The 11663-nt window shown below is 49.6% G+C and overlaps 1 protein-coding gene across 2 annotated transcripts in view; it reads left to right on the top strand.

The window, feature by feature from the left end:
- The window catches only part of tdp2b (tyrosyl-DNA phosphodiesterase 2b), a 40181-nt gene that overhangs the window by 790 nt on the left and 27728 nt on the right, over window positions 1–11663 (top strand). The gene's annotated exons all lie outside the window — the stretch shown is intronic.

Here is an 11663-nt window from a genome sequence, read left to right as displayed (position 1 = left end):
GTGACTCGGGGCTGGGATCGAACCCAGGTCCTCGGCGGTGTGAGGCAGCAGTGCTAACCGCTGCGCTCCCACGCTGCCTTCTGCATGTTTAATTCTATCCTGCTTGTTTTGAAGTCAGTATTTCTTTGGAGCATGCGCCAATGCCTTGGTTTTAAAATACTCTACTGACAATAACCATTTCATAGGTGAGCATGCCTGGGACCTCTGGCATGGATACACCATGCATTTCCCCATGTCAGTTACTTCACATGCAACAAATCACATTAGCACCCTGACACTGTTATCCCACTATCTTGCCACACATTCCATCCGATGCAAGCCATTCAATTTCTAGACTTTCAGATGATCTAATCAAAAATAATAAGAGGTGTGTCTGTCTTGTGGTCTTTGCTTATTGCCTCCTACATATTCCTGATACCATGGGTGGCTGCCAAATTATCAAATGCAGTTTTCTTGATAAGCAATGTTACAAATATCTCGAAGAGCAAGCAAGCTATCAACTTAAAAAGTCTTATCTACACTTTCCTGATCTTCCCTAGAATGCCAGATTCATGTATTTCATTGAACTGCGCTTAATGTAAGTTATTCCAATTCCCATTTGATGGTGTGGTTGATCCGTCTACTTTAGACTAAGTGGGACATTCTATCTCGTGCATGAACCCTGGAGGCACTTTACGGCCCAAAATGATATTCTCTTAATATCTTCAAAACAAATATAATACCCTCCTAAGTTATTAACACATTTTGGTTTTGTTCTTTGTTTTAGACTGTATTTTAGGTCTCAAATAATAACCCATTAATATGTGCTTGATGGTTTATCATTTCAATATTATCCTAAGTTTAAAAAAATATATATGTTTATTTGGGTATTTGCAAATTTCTATAACAATAACAATGACATAAACATGGTACAATAAACATTTCCACCCCCATCACAATCTTCACCCCCCCCCCCACCATAAAACAACAATCCGGCCCTCTTTCCCCCCCCTTGGAATTTTGCATCTGCTGACATTTTAATTTTCCCCAAGAAAGTCGAATGGCTGCCACCTCCAGGTGAACCCTACCATTGACCCTCTTAAGGTGAACTTTATTTTCTTAAGACTGAGAAACCCAGCCATGTCACTAACCCAGGTCTCTACACACGGGGGGGGGGGGGGGAACTTTGAGTCCCTCCACATTAATAAGATCCGTCTCTGGGCTACCAGGGAGGCAAAGGCTAAGACGTCAGCCTCTTTCGCCCCCTGAACTCCCGGCTCTTCCGACACTCCAAAGATCGCCACCTCTGGACTCGGCACCACCCGTGTTTTGAGTACCATGGACATTGCCTTAGCGAAACCCTGCCAGAAACATCTAAGCTTCGGGCATGCCCAAAACATGTGGACATGATTTGCTGGACCTCCCGCGCACCTCGCACACCTGTCCTCTACCCCAAAACATTTGCTCGGGCCACTATCATGTGCGCCCAGTGGACTACCTTGAATTGTATCAGGCTAAGCCTGGCACATGATGAGGATGTATTAACCCTGCTTAGGGCATCCGCCCACAGACCTGCCTCTATCTCTCCTAGCTTGTCCTCCCACTTGCCCTTAAGCTCCTCCACCGGAGTTTCCTCCGCATCCAAAAGTTCCTGGTAAATATCTGATACCTTCCCCTCGCCCACCCAGGTGCTGGAGACTACTCTGTCCTGTACCCTCCGTGGCGGCAGCAGCGGGAAGGCCGGAACCTGCTTTCTCAAGAAGTCTCGCACCTGCAAATACCGAAACCCATTCCCTGCTGGCAATTCAAATTTATCCTCCAAGGCTTTCAAGCGTATTCTTTGGGGGTTTTATTTGAATTAATGGTTGCTAAGATGTTCATTGTACGTTTTAAAAAGGTTAACTTGAGTTCATAGAATAAACATTGTTTTACTTTAAAAAATACTTTTCCATTTCTGCTGTACCACACCTGTAGAGTGGACTGTGTGCTCTCCATACCACAATCTATTAAAAGTTGTGGGTCAGGTGAACTCCATGATACACTTTGGGGTTCTCTAAACCCTGGCCCATAACACTGTATTAAAATCTCCTCCCATAATCAAGTTATGTGACTCTCGTCTGGGATTTTACCTAACACCCGCCTCATAAATTCCACATCGTCCCAATTTGGAGCATATACGTTCACGAGTGCCACCCGCACCCCTTCGAGCTTCCTCACTCACCATTATGTACCTACCCCCATGTCTGACACGATTCTCCCTGCCTCGAATGCCACTCATTTATTGATCAAGATCGCTACCCCCCTGGTATTTGAGTCCAGCCCTGAGTGAAATACTTGGCCAACCCACCCCTTTCTCAAACTAGTCTGGTCTATAACCTTTAGGTGTGACTCTTGTAACATTGCCACGTCCGCCTTCAGCCCCCTCAAATGCGCAAACACTCGAGCCCTCTTGACCGGCCTATTCAACCCTCTAAAGTTCCATGTAAACAGCCTGGTTGGGGGGGGATCCCCCCCCCCCCCCCCCCCCCCCCCCCCCCCCAGTCGACTAGCCATCACCCTTTTTAGGCCAGCCTCCAGCTCGCGCCCCCAGCCTCTTCGAGCCACCCCCCTCAGGCATTCGCAATCCCCGATCTCCCATTTGTCCCCTAGTAACAGTTTCCCCCCCCCCCGTCAGCAAAGCAGCTCTTCCCCTTCTCTCTCTTCCCCCCCCCCCCCCCAGTAACAGCACTAGAAACCCAACCCCCATAACAAGCACCAGCCTAACACCTGCTCACTCCCCACTGTGCTTCCGTGAGTCAGCTGACTATGCTGACTTTATAGCACCCTCCCATGGCACCAAGCAGTCTGTCTCCCCATTGTTCTCTCCCCTCCCCACTTGGACAAACATGTTCAAAGCATCACATCCCCAGTAAACAAACATCAGAAAAAACAGTGAAAAAACAGCCACAGAAAAAAAACAACCCCAGAAACCACCCCCCCCCTCTAACCAGCTCCCAGTAAGACAAAGTGAACGTTAGCCATCAAAACAGCCACTTAATACATATAACACTACTTATTCAACCAGCACAACAGTGATTTGCAACACATCACCATTACTGTACTCTCCAAGGATTCAGTGTCTTTTAGTTCACCTCCAGTCTTTTTTCCTTGACAAAAGTCCATACATCGTCTGGTGTTTCGAAGTAAAAGTCCCGTTCCTCATGTGTGACCCACAGATGGGCTGGGTACCACATTCCGAACTTCGCCCCTTAAAGAGGGCAGTTTTTACCCAATTAAACCTAGCTCGCCTCTTGGCCAAAACGCGCCCAGGTCCTGATAAATGCGCAGCTCACAATTCTCCCACTTGCTGCTCCATTCTTTCTTGGTCCACCGCAGAACGTGTTCCTTGTCCAGGAATCGGTGTAAACGTACCACCATCGCCCTCGGCGGCTCGTTTGCTCGGGGCTTCTTCACGAGGGCTCTGTGCGCTGTATCCACTTCCAGGGGCTGAGGGAACGTCTCAGCCCCCATCAACTTCTCCAGCATGTTCGTCACCTAGGCCTTCGCATCCGATCCCTCACTGGTTTCAGGGAGGCCGACAATTCTCAGATTCTGCCTCCTGGACCTGTTCTCCAGCTTCACCTGCATACTTTTCTGGCGGTCGTTCATCATCTCCACCTTGGTCTCCAGCACGGTTATGTATTCTCGTGCTCGGACACCTTTTTCTCCACCTCCAGGATTGCTCGTCCGTGGGTTTCTTGATTCTGCACCACCTGATCAATCGAAGCCTTGATCGGGTCCAGTGTGTCCTTAAGCTTGGCAAAGCAATCTTCAAAAAATTTCACCAGCTGCTCCGTCGACCACTGTGCCATCTCCCCGCAGCCCTGCTTCTCCGCCATGTTTTCTCGCGTTGCCAGCTCTGCTCGCATCTTCCTTGTAGGACTTTGACTTCTCACACGGCCACTTCTGGTCCAATTCTCCATACACTGGAGGGGGATTTCTCCTCACTGTCTCACTCTTCACCGATTTATCCAGTAAAATCCGGGAAAAAAGGGGGAAAAAGGTCCAAAAGTCCGTCACAGGCGGGCGCTATCAAATGTGCGACCTACTCCTCCATGGCAGCCACCAGAAGTCCAATATTATCCTAAGTTGAAATAACAAATGCTGTTACTGTTCAATTTATTTCTCCTCCAACAAAACTTTATTTAATGGTACTCTGGAGCCACCCTTGGCTACTTTTCCATCAGTTTTCTGTGAAATAAAGATTTGATTGTCTCCTTAAACTTCAGGTAAATTTTCCCTTTGAGAGCTTGAAATCACAACTCGTATTAATGTATCCTATTGCAATCTCAGAAATAATGGTGCCCAGGCTTTGTGGTTTTAAATGGTCTTAGAATAGAATTTACAGTGCAAAAGGAGGCCATTTGACTCATCGAGTCTGCACTGGCCCTTGGAAAGAGCAACCTACTTAAGCCCACGCCTCCACCCTATCTCAGTAACCCCATCTAACCTTTTGGACACTAAGGGGCAATTTAGCATGGCCAATTCACCTAACCACATCTTTGGACTGTTGGAGGAAACCCACGCAGACACCGGGAGAACATGCAAACTCCACACAGCCAGTCACCCGAGGCTGGAATTGAACCCGGGTCCCTGGCGCTGTGAAGCAGCAGTGCTAACCACTGTGCCACCGTGCCGTACTTGAGAAACAGAAGTGTTCGCAGTTAATTTCGAGGTGGTGGACTTCCGGTGGCACATAGGTGGAGGTCGCACGTTAGGTGGCTCCTGCTAGTCTCTGGTATTTGGACTTTTATGCTTGATTTCAGGGGTAGTTTGTGGATGAGTTGGTGTGGGAAGTTATAAGGAAGGTGTGAGATGTCGAAGACCTGGAAAGAAGGGGGCGAGTGAAAGTCTGCTGTCGAGTGAGGTGGTGAGTCCTGCAGGAAGAAAGATGCTGGGGGCTGGGGCGTGTGTGGGGCTGCTCCCCTCACAGTGGAAACTCTGACCGAGGTGATGTCGGAGGAGTTCGAGAGGCAGCTCGCCAATCACATGGAGGTGCTACGGAGGGAGATGATGGCTGTGAAGAAGGGTGGAGGAGGCACTGTCGCAGCACAGTGACCTGTTCCCTCAATGGGTGTGGATCTGCGGAGAGTGGCGGGGGCAAACAAAGGGCTCAGAGCCAAGTTGGAGGACCTGGAGAGCAAGTCAAGGAGGCAAAATCTGCAGATCTTGGGCCTGTCTGAGAGGTTGGAGGGTCCGAGTCTGACCGGGTACTTCGCAAAGATGCTGGCCAGGGTGATGGGGGAGGGGGACGAGCCCTCCCTCTATGAGTTGGACAGGGCGCATCGGTCGCTCAGGCCGGAGCCTAAAGCACATGAGCTAGGAAGGGCGGACATAATCTGCTTTCATAAGTTCCACATGAAGGAGGAGGTCTTGAACTGGGCGAGGCGGAGACGAGAGGTGAAGTGGGAAGGTGTTGGTGTATGAATATACCAAGACCTAAGGGCGAGGCTGGCGAGAAAGTAGGCAGCCTTCGGATAGGTGAAGGGGGCACTGTGTACAGCAACGGTGTGAGGTTTGGAGTGGTCTACCCTGCGAAGTTGAGAGTGCCGCACAGCTAGAGACATTTCTATTTCTAGGCGGCGGAGGCGTCCGTGAAGGCTGAAGGACTGGGACTGAAATGAGAGTTGGGACTTAGACTTGGTTTGAGGGGATGGGGATTGTGTTTTTTCTATTTGTTTTCTTTTTTGTTTTTTCTGACTTTTGAATGGGAGGGGGTGTAGTTTACCTTTGTTTATATGTGTTAACATATGTATTGGATTTATGTCTTTTTTCTGGGGGCATGGTTTGTATTGTTCTTTAATACGAGGGAGGTGGGGGATTGTTGGGGTGTGTGGAGCTGGGTTACTGAGGAGGGAGGGGGCTTTGGCCGGGGCCACCGCACTAGCAAGCAAAGGTTGGCTAGTGAATAGGAGTGTGGTGGGAGGAGGGCCCATGGTCGTTGGAGCCTGGTTGGTTGAACAGGTTTTGATGAGCCTGGGAGGTGTGAAAGGTGGGGGGGAGGGGATCAATACTGGGTGAGGTCTGGTGGGAGAAGTGGATGGGGGGGATTCTGGGTGGGTGGTGGTGGTGGGGGGTGGGGGGGGAGGGGGTTGACAGTAACAAAACGATGGGGTGGGCCAGGCCAGAAGTCAGGGCCTGGGGTATGATGATGGCAGATAGAAGGGGCGGGGCGGTGGGTGGGAGTGAGAGACCCATGGTCAAAATAGTCCCGTGAGGGGGTTAGGGGGAGTGGTGAAGAGATCGAGAGTTTTTGTACACTTGAAGAGTTAACAAGCTACAGGAGACCCATTTGAGGGCGAAGGATCAGGTGAGGCTTAAGAAGGGTTGGGTGAGTCAGGTGTTTCATTTGGAATTTGACAGTGCTTGGGGGGGCGGGGGAGGTAGCGATATTGGTGGACAAGAGGGTGAGGTTTCAGATGGAGACGGTGGTGGCTGATCAGGGGGGTAGGTAACGTGGTAGTGATGGGTGTGTTAGAGAAGAGGCTGGTGGCGCTGGCAAGCGTATTTGGCCCCAACTGGGACGATGCGGGGCTTGTGAAAGGGTGCTGGGTGCCATCCCGGATTTGGATACCCATGAGCTGATAGTGGGGGGGACTGGAACATGGTGTTGGAACCGAAGGTGGACAGGTCCCAGCCGCACTCACTGACCCAGTTGTGTGTGTGGTGGGGGGAGGCGATGGCTGGGCTCATGAGGGAAATGGGGTGGGCGGGGTGGGGGGGGGAATGGACCAGTGGAGGATTTTGCATCCATGGAAAAGGGAGCATTCGTTTTTCTCTCCGGTACACAAGGTGTATTCGAGGATTGAATTTTTTGTGGTGGGAAAGGCTGGGGTTAAGAGGTCGGAGTACTCAGCAATTGTGATTTCAGATCACAATCTGCATTGGATGGATGTGGTCTTTGTGAAGGGGGCAGCCCAGAAGCTGGTGTGGAGAATGGATGTGGGGCTATTCGCGGAACGGGGCTTCTGTGACCAGATTGAGGAGTATGTGGGGTTTAATTGCACAGGGACGTCTTCGATCGGTGGTCTGATGGTGAGTGGGGAGGTGATCTCGTGTAAGGCTAAGGTGGATAGAGAGGCGAGGTTAGAGGGATAGAGGAGATTTTGGAGGTGGATGGGTGGTACGTGCGAGGCCCGGATCTGGGTCTCCTGGCAAAGAGGAAGGAGTTGAAGGTGAGGTTCAACCTATTGGCATCGGGGAAAGTGGTGCATCAATTGAGAAAGGCGGGAGAGCTGTCTGAGTATGGGGAGAAGGCAGGATGTATGCTGGCCGGTCAGCTCCGGAGGGAGGCCGTGGCGAAGGAGATGGTGAGGGACAAGGCGGGCAGTTGGTGGTGGCTCCAGATCAGATTAATAAGGTGTTCGAGGAATTTTATAGGGACCTGTACAGGTAGGAGCCACTGGAGGAGAATCGGGGGTTGAGGAAGTTTCTAGGGCTGGAGTATCCGAGGTTGGGAGAGGCAGAGAGGGCAGGGTGGAGGAGCCAGTGGGGGAGCCGGAGGTGAAGGTCACGATTGGGAGGATGCAGGCAGGGAAGGCGGCGGGGCCCGAAGGCTTCCCCGTCGAATTTTATTTAAAAAAATTAAGGACAGGTTACCACCGTTGATGGTGAGAATGTTTGAGGACGCGATGGGTAGCGGTGTCTTGCTGCAATCAATGGGGCAGGCTTTCATCTCGTTGCCATTAAAGAAGGACAAGGAACTGGGGTGGGGGGGGGGGGGGGGGAGAGATGGCTAGGATTAGGAGGGTGATATTGCACCGGCGACGTCAGGAGTGGTTAGGCCCCCCAAATTTTGTTGCATTATTATTGGGCGGCAAATGCAGAGAAGGTGTGTGTGTGTGTGGGTGGGGGGGGGGGGGCTCCTTGGGTAAAGGTCGAGGCGGGCTCTTGTAGGGGCCTGGGTTTGCTGGTGCTGGAAACAGCACTGCTCCCAACAGCCCCAGGGAACTATTCGGCGAGTCTGGTGGTGGCGGCCACTGAAGATTTGGAGGCAGTTTAGACAGCACTTTAAGCTGGGGGCCGGGTCGGTGGGAAGGGGGGGGGTTCCCGATTAGTGGGAATCATGGGTTCAAGCTGGGGAGGATGGATGAGAGGTTTTGGGGAGGGGATGAGAGGGGGATTACAGAAATGAAGGATCTGATCCTCGGAGGGCGATTTGCAGGTTTGGAGGAGTTGGGTGAGAAGTATGGGCTGGCATGGGAGGAAAGGTTTAGGTACATGCAGGTGCGGGACTTTGCAAGGAAGGTTTTCCCAACCTTCCTGATAGTGCCTGCCTCCTCGCTGTTGGAGGCGGTGCTGTCAGTGGGGGGTTGGAGAGGGAGGGTCATCTTCGCAATTTATGGGAGGATTCTGGAGGAGGATGGGATGTCTATGAAGGGGGTTAAGGTGACGTGGGAGGAAAATCTGGGGGCGGCAATGGAAGAGGAATTGTGGTGTTAGGTGCTGTAGATGGTGACTGTCTCGACTTTGTGCGTGAGGTTGGGGTTGTTGCAGCTGAAGGTAGTGGACCGGGTGCACCTTACAAAATCAGGAATGAGTCGGCTGTTCCAGGGGGTGGAGGATGTCTGTGAGCGATGTGGGAGGGGCTCTGCGAACCATGTTCATATGTTTTGGCCCTGTCTGACGCTGGAAAGATTTTGGAGGATGGTGTTCAGCAACACTTCGGGGGTTTTGCACGTCGGTGTGCAGCCCGGTCCCCTGGAAGCCATATTCGGGGTGTTGTACCTGCCGGACCTGCAGGCAGATGGGGTGGGGGGGGGTTTGTTTTAGCCATTGCCTCGCTGATTGCTCGCAGGTGGGTCTTGTTGGGGTAGAGTTCAGCTTCTCTACTCTGTGCCTCGGCATAGCGGGTGGGATCTGCTGGAACTTTTGACTCTGGAGAAGCTGAAGTTCGTGCTGAGGGGTGAATGAGGTGCTCTACAATTACTGGGATTTGTTCATCATGCACTTTTGAGAGTTGGTTACTGCTGACTTGAGGGGGGGTTTGCGAGGGCTGGGGTTTTTTTGTTTGGGGTTTTGTATTGTAACATTTTGAAAATTTGCTGAATAAAAATATATATTTTTTAAAAATGTTAATTTTGAGGTGACTTCCATATCACCATTTCTTGAGCACTTTGTCTTGGAAGGTAACAGATAGGTTAAGGCCATCTGTTTAAAAGGCAAAGTCTTTAGTCCAAATCCTCACCCATGTTTTGACATTAGATTACTGAGGATAAGTTCTTAAATTTGCTTCTTGATCTCTTGCATTGTGGTACCAACAATCATATCGCCCTGCAAACCGTGGTCTGCTCATGTGGACCTGAAAACAAGTCAGTCCATTGTGTCTCAGTTTACAAGTTCAGTAGGTAAATTTGTCCAATTATGTCTATCAGTTTGGGAAATCTAAAGTCAGTCATGTCTAATACATAAATTTACATTTCATAAAACTAAAGTTGTGCATTAAATTAAAAACAACTGTCAGCAGAAAGGGTTAACTTTTTTGCGAAAGAGCAAAGTAAATATTCTCTCATGCACGTACTTGCATCACTTTATGTAGCTTTTATTTTCTGATCAAAGGTGAACCAAACGCCATTTGAAACTGTTTTCCGTAAGTGTTATGTGTTTGAACTTGCATACGTTTAATTTTAATTGCAAGGAATTGAAAACAAATAATTTTCAACTCCAAATGAAAGCATTCACACCACCACAGTGGTTAGCACTACTGCCTCACAGCTCCAGGGGCCCAGGTCAGATTCCGACTTTGGGTGATTGTGTGAGTTTGTACTTTCTTCCTGTGTCTGTGTGGGTTTCCTCCCACAGTGCAAAGATGTGCAGGTTAGGTGGATTGGCCATGATAAATTGCCCCGTAGTGTCCAAAGATTTAGATGGGGTTACGGGGAAAGGGCAGGAGATTGGGCCCAGGTAGGGTGCTCTTTTGGAGGGTCGGTGCAGACTGAATGGGCCGAATGGCCTCCTTCTGCATTGTGGGGATTCTATGATCCCATCATCAGGCAAGATAGTATTTCAGGCTAAACTCCAGTTGTTTCCAAACTTACTAGCTTACAAACTGATTTTTCAATTTCTGTTATTTTCTCATTCTGCTTCAACAATGACTTGATGGCTTGAGTATGCTGCATATTTTCAGCTGGGCAAGAGTAGCGCTACATGAGAGCACATATTCGTCTGCTAATAGCTTTGGGTTTGGTCATGTGTCCACGATCATATTTGTGTGTTAATAATAAACCTGGCATAGACTCCAAATTTGCTCACACCTCGGAGTTATCTGTCATGGCTGGGTCATACCCCTCAGCAAAGCCTGGGGCTCGCTCTTCATAAGGCCAGGCCAGGGATCATGCATAAGAGATCAAATTTCACTGCTGATCTCTTCTTACTGTTGTACTGGAGAAGGGAAGCCACCTCATCATGAGAGGCCTGTTGCAGTAATGGGAGGAGGGGGTTCTGGAGTTATTTGCCTGCGTACTGGATGCACTGCAGCAACCAGCCAAGCTCCATTACTAATTTGCATGGCCTGTATCACTGTCTTTGTCTCCTCCAGCTACTGCTCGACAGGGTCGGGACTCCTCAGTAGAGGAAGAGATGCAAAGTGGGGCTCACAGTCAGCCTTTGCAATGAACCTATTGTGACAGTCATGGACACGTATCTCAGATGGTCACAATTAAAATGGCGCATCGGGGTTTCTTTTCTCGGCATTTGGGTTTCTGGGTGTCCCTGATGGGACTTCAATGGCTGCTATCTTAGCCTCAGTGACTGCTCAGGCAAGTGTTACCACTGATCTTTTGCCAGTATGCGGGAATGGATCCAAAGCTCTTCCCAGGCTGCTAATTAGTGTTTTAAGCCGTCCAGTGCTATGGACTGGAGGCCATTCAAAAAAAGACTTTTAAACTCGGGAATCAAAATGGTGAACTTCACCAAATCTTGTCAGCGTATTTGTGAATGAGCTCTGTTTTTTGTCAAGAGTCCTGCTTGGTGTTAACTAGCACTTGGTGAAAGTCCATGTTCTCTTCCCCTCATGCTTTCCACAGGCTGGCCTCCAACTTCCCCATCCTTGATCAGAATGTTTTAATCTATTTCTAATTTTAATTCTGGGGAGCAAACGGTTAGAACAACCTATTTAATGTCATTCTTCCCTAATTCTGGGTGGATGCTCTTAAAAATCTCCCACTTTGGTGCAATGAAAGGGAGCCCGTGTCCATTTCCACCGTCGTCCCTAACTCCTCCTTCAGAGCATAGACATCAATGGGAGGTAAAGGATCAATGTGTGGTTGTGATGGTAGTGGCCTCTCACCCTCAGTGGACTTGAATAATTGTTTGCTATCCCCTTTATTCTTTTCAATCTTGGGCCTATGCCATTCCTGTGTCCTGCTTGGATGATCACACATATTGGCATTTGCCTATCTGTCGTGCATGGGAGATATGGAGTGGAGAGGGTGAGATTCGTAACCATATTGCCCCAACAAGGGCCAGTGTCACCTACTCTATTGTAGGCTGCCTGCTGTTGGCCACTTTGTGTGTGAAGCTGTTTGGATTTTAGCTAATCATCGCCGCTCAGTGGAGGTGATAATTTGTTGCTGAACTAACTTCCTCAATGCGCGCACCCACCTTGCATCTTCTAAATCCTCACTTAGCCTGGTATTTTTCTGTTT

The sequence above is a fragment of the Scyliorhinus torazame genome, chromosome 6, assembly GCF_047496885.1.
Source record: "Scyliorhinus torazame isolate Kashiwa2021f chromosome 6, sScyTor2.1, whole genome shotgun sequence".
NCBI lineage: Eukaryota > Metazoa > Chordata > Chondrichthyes > Carcharhiniformes > Scyliorhinidae > Scyliorhinus > Scyliorhinus torazame.
The sequence above is the reverse complement of the archived record's forward strand: the minus strand, read 5'-3'. Positions and strand labels throughout refer to the sequence as shown.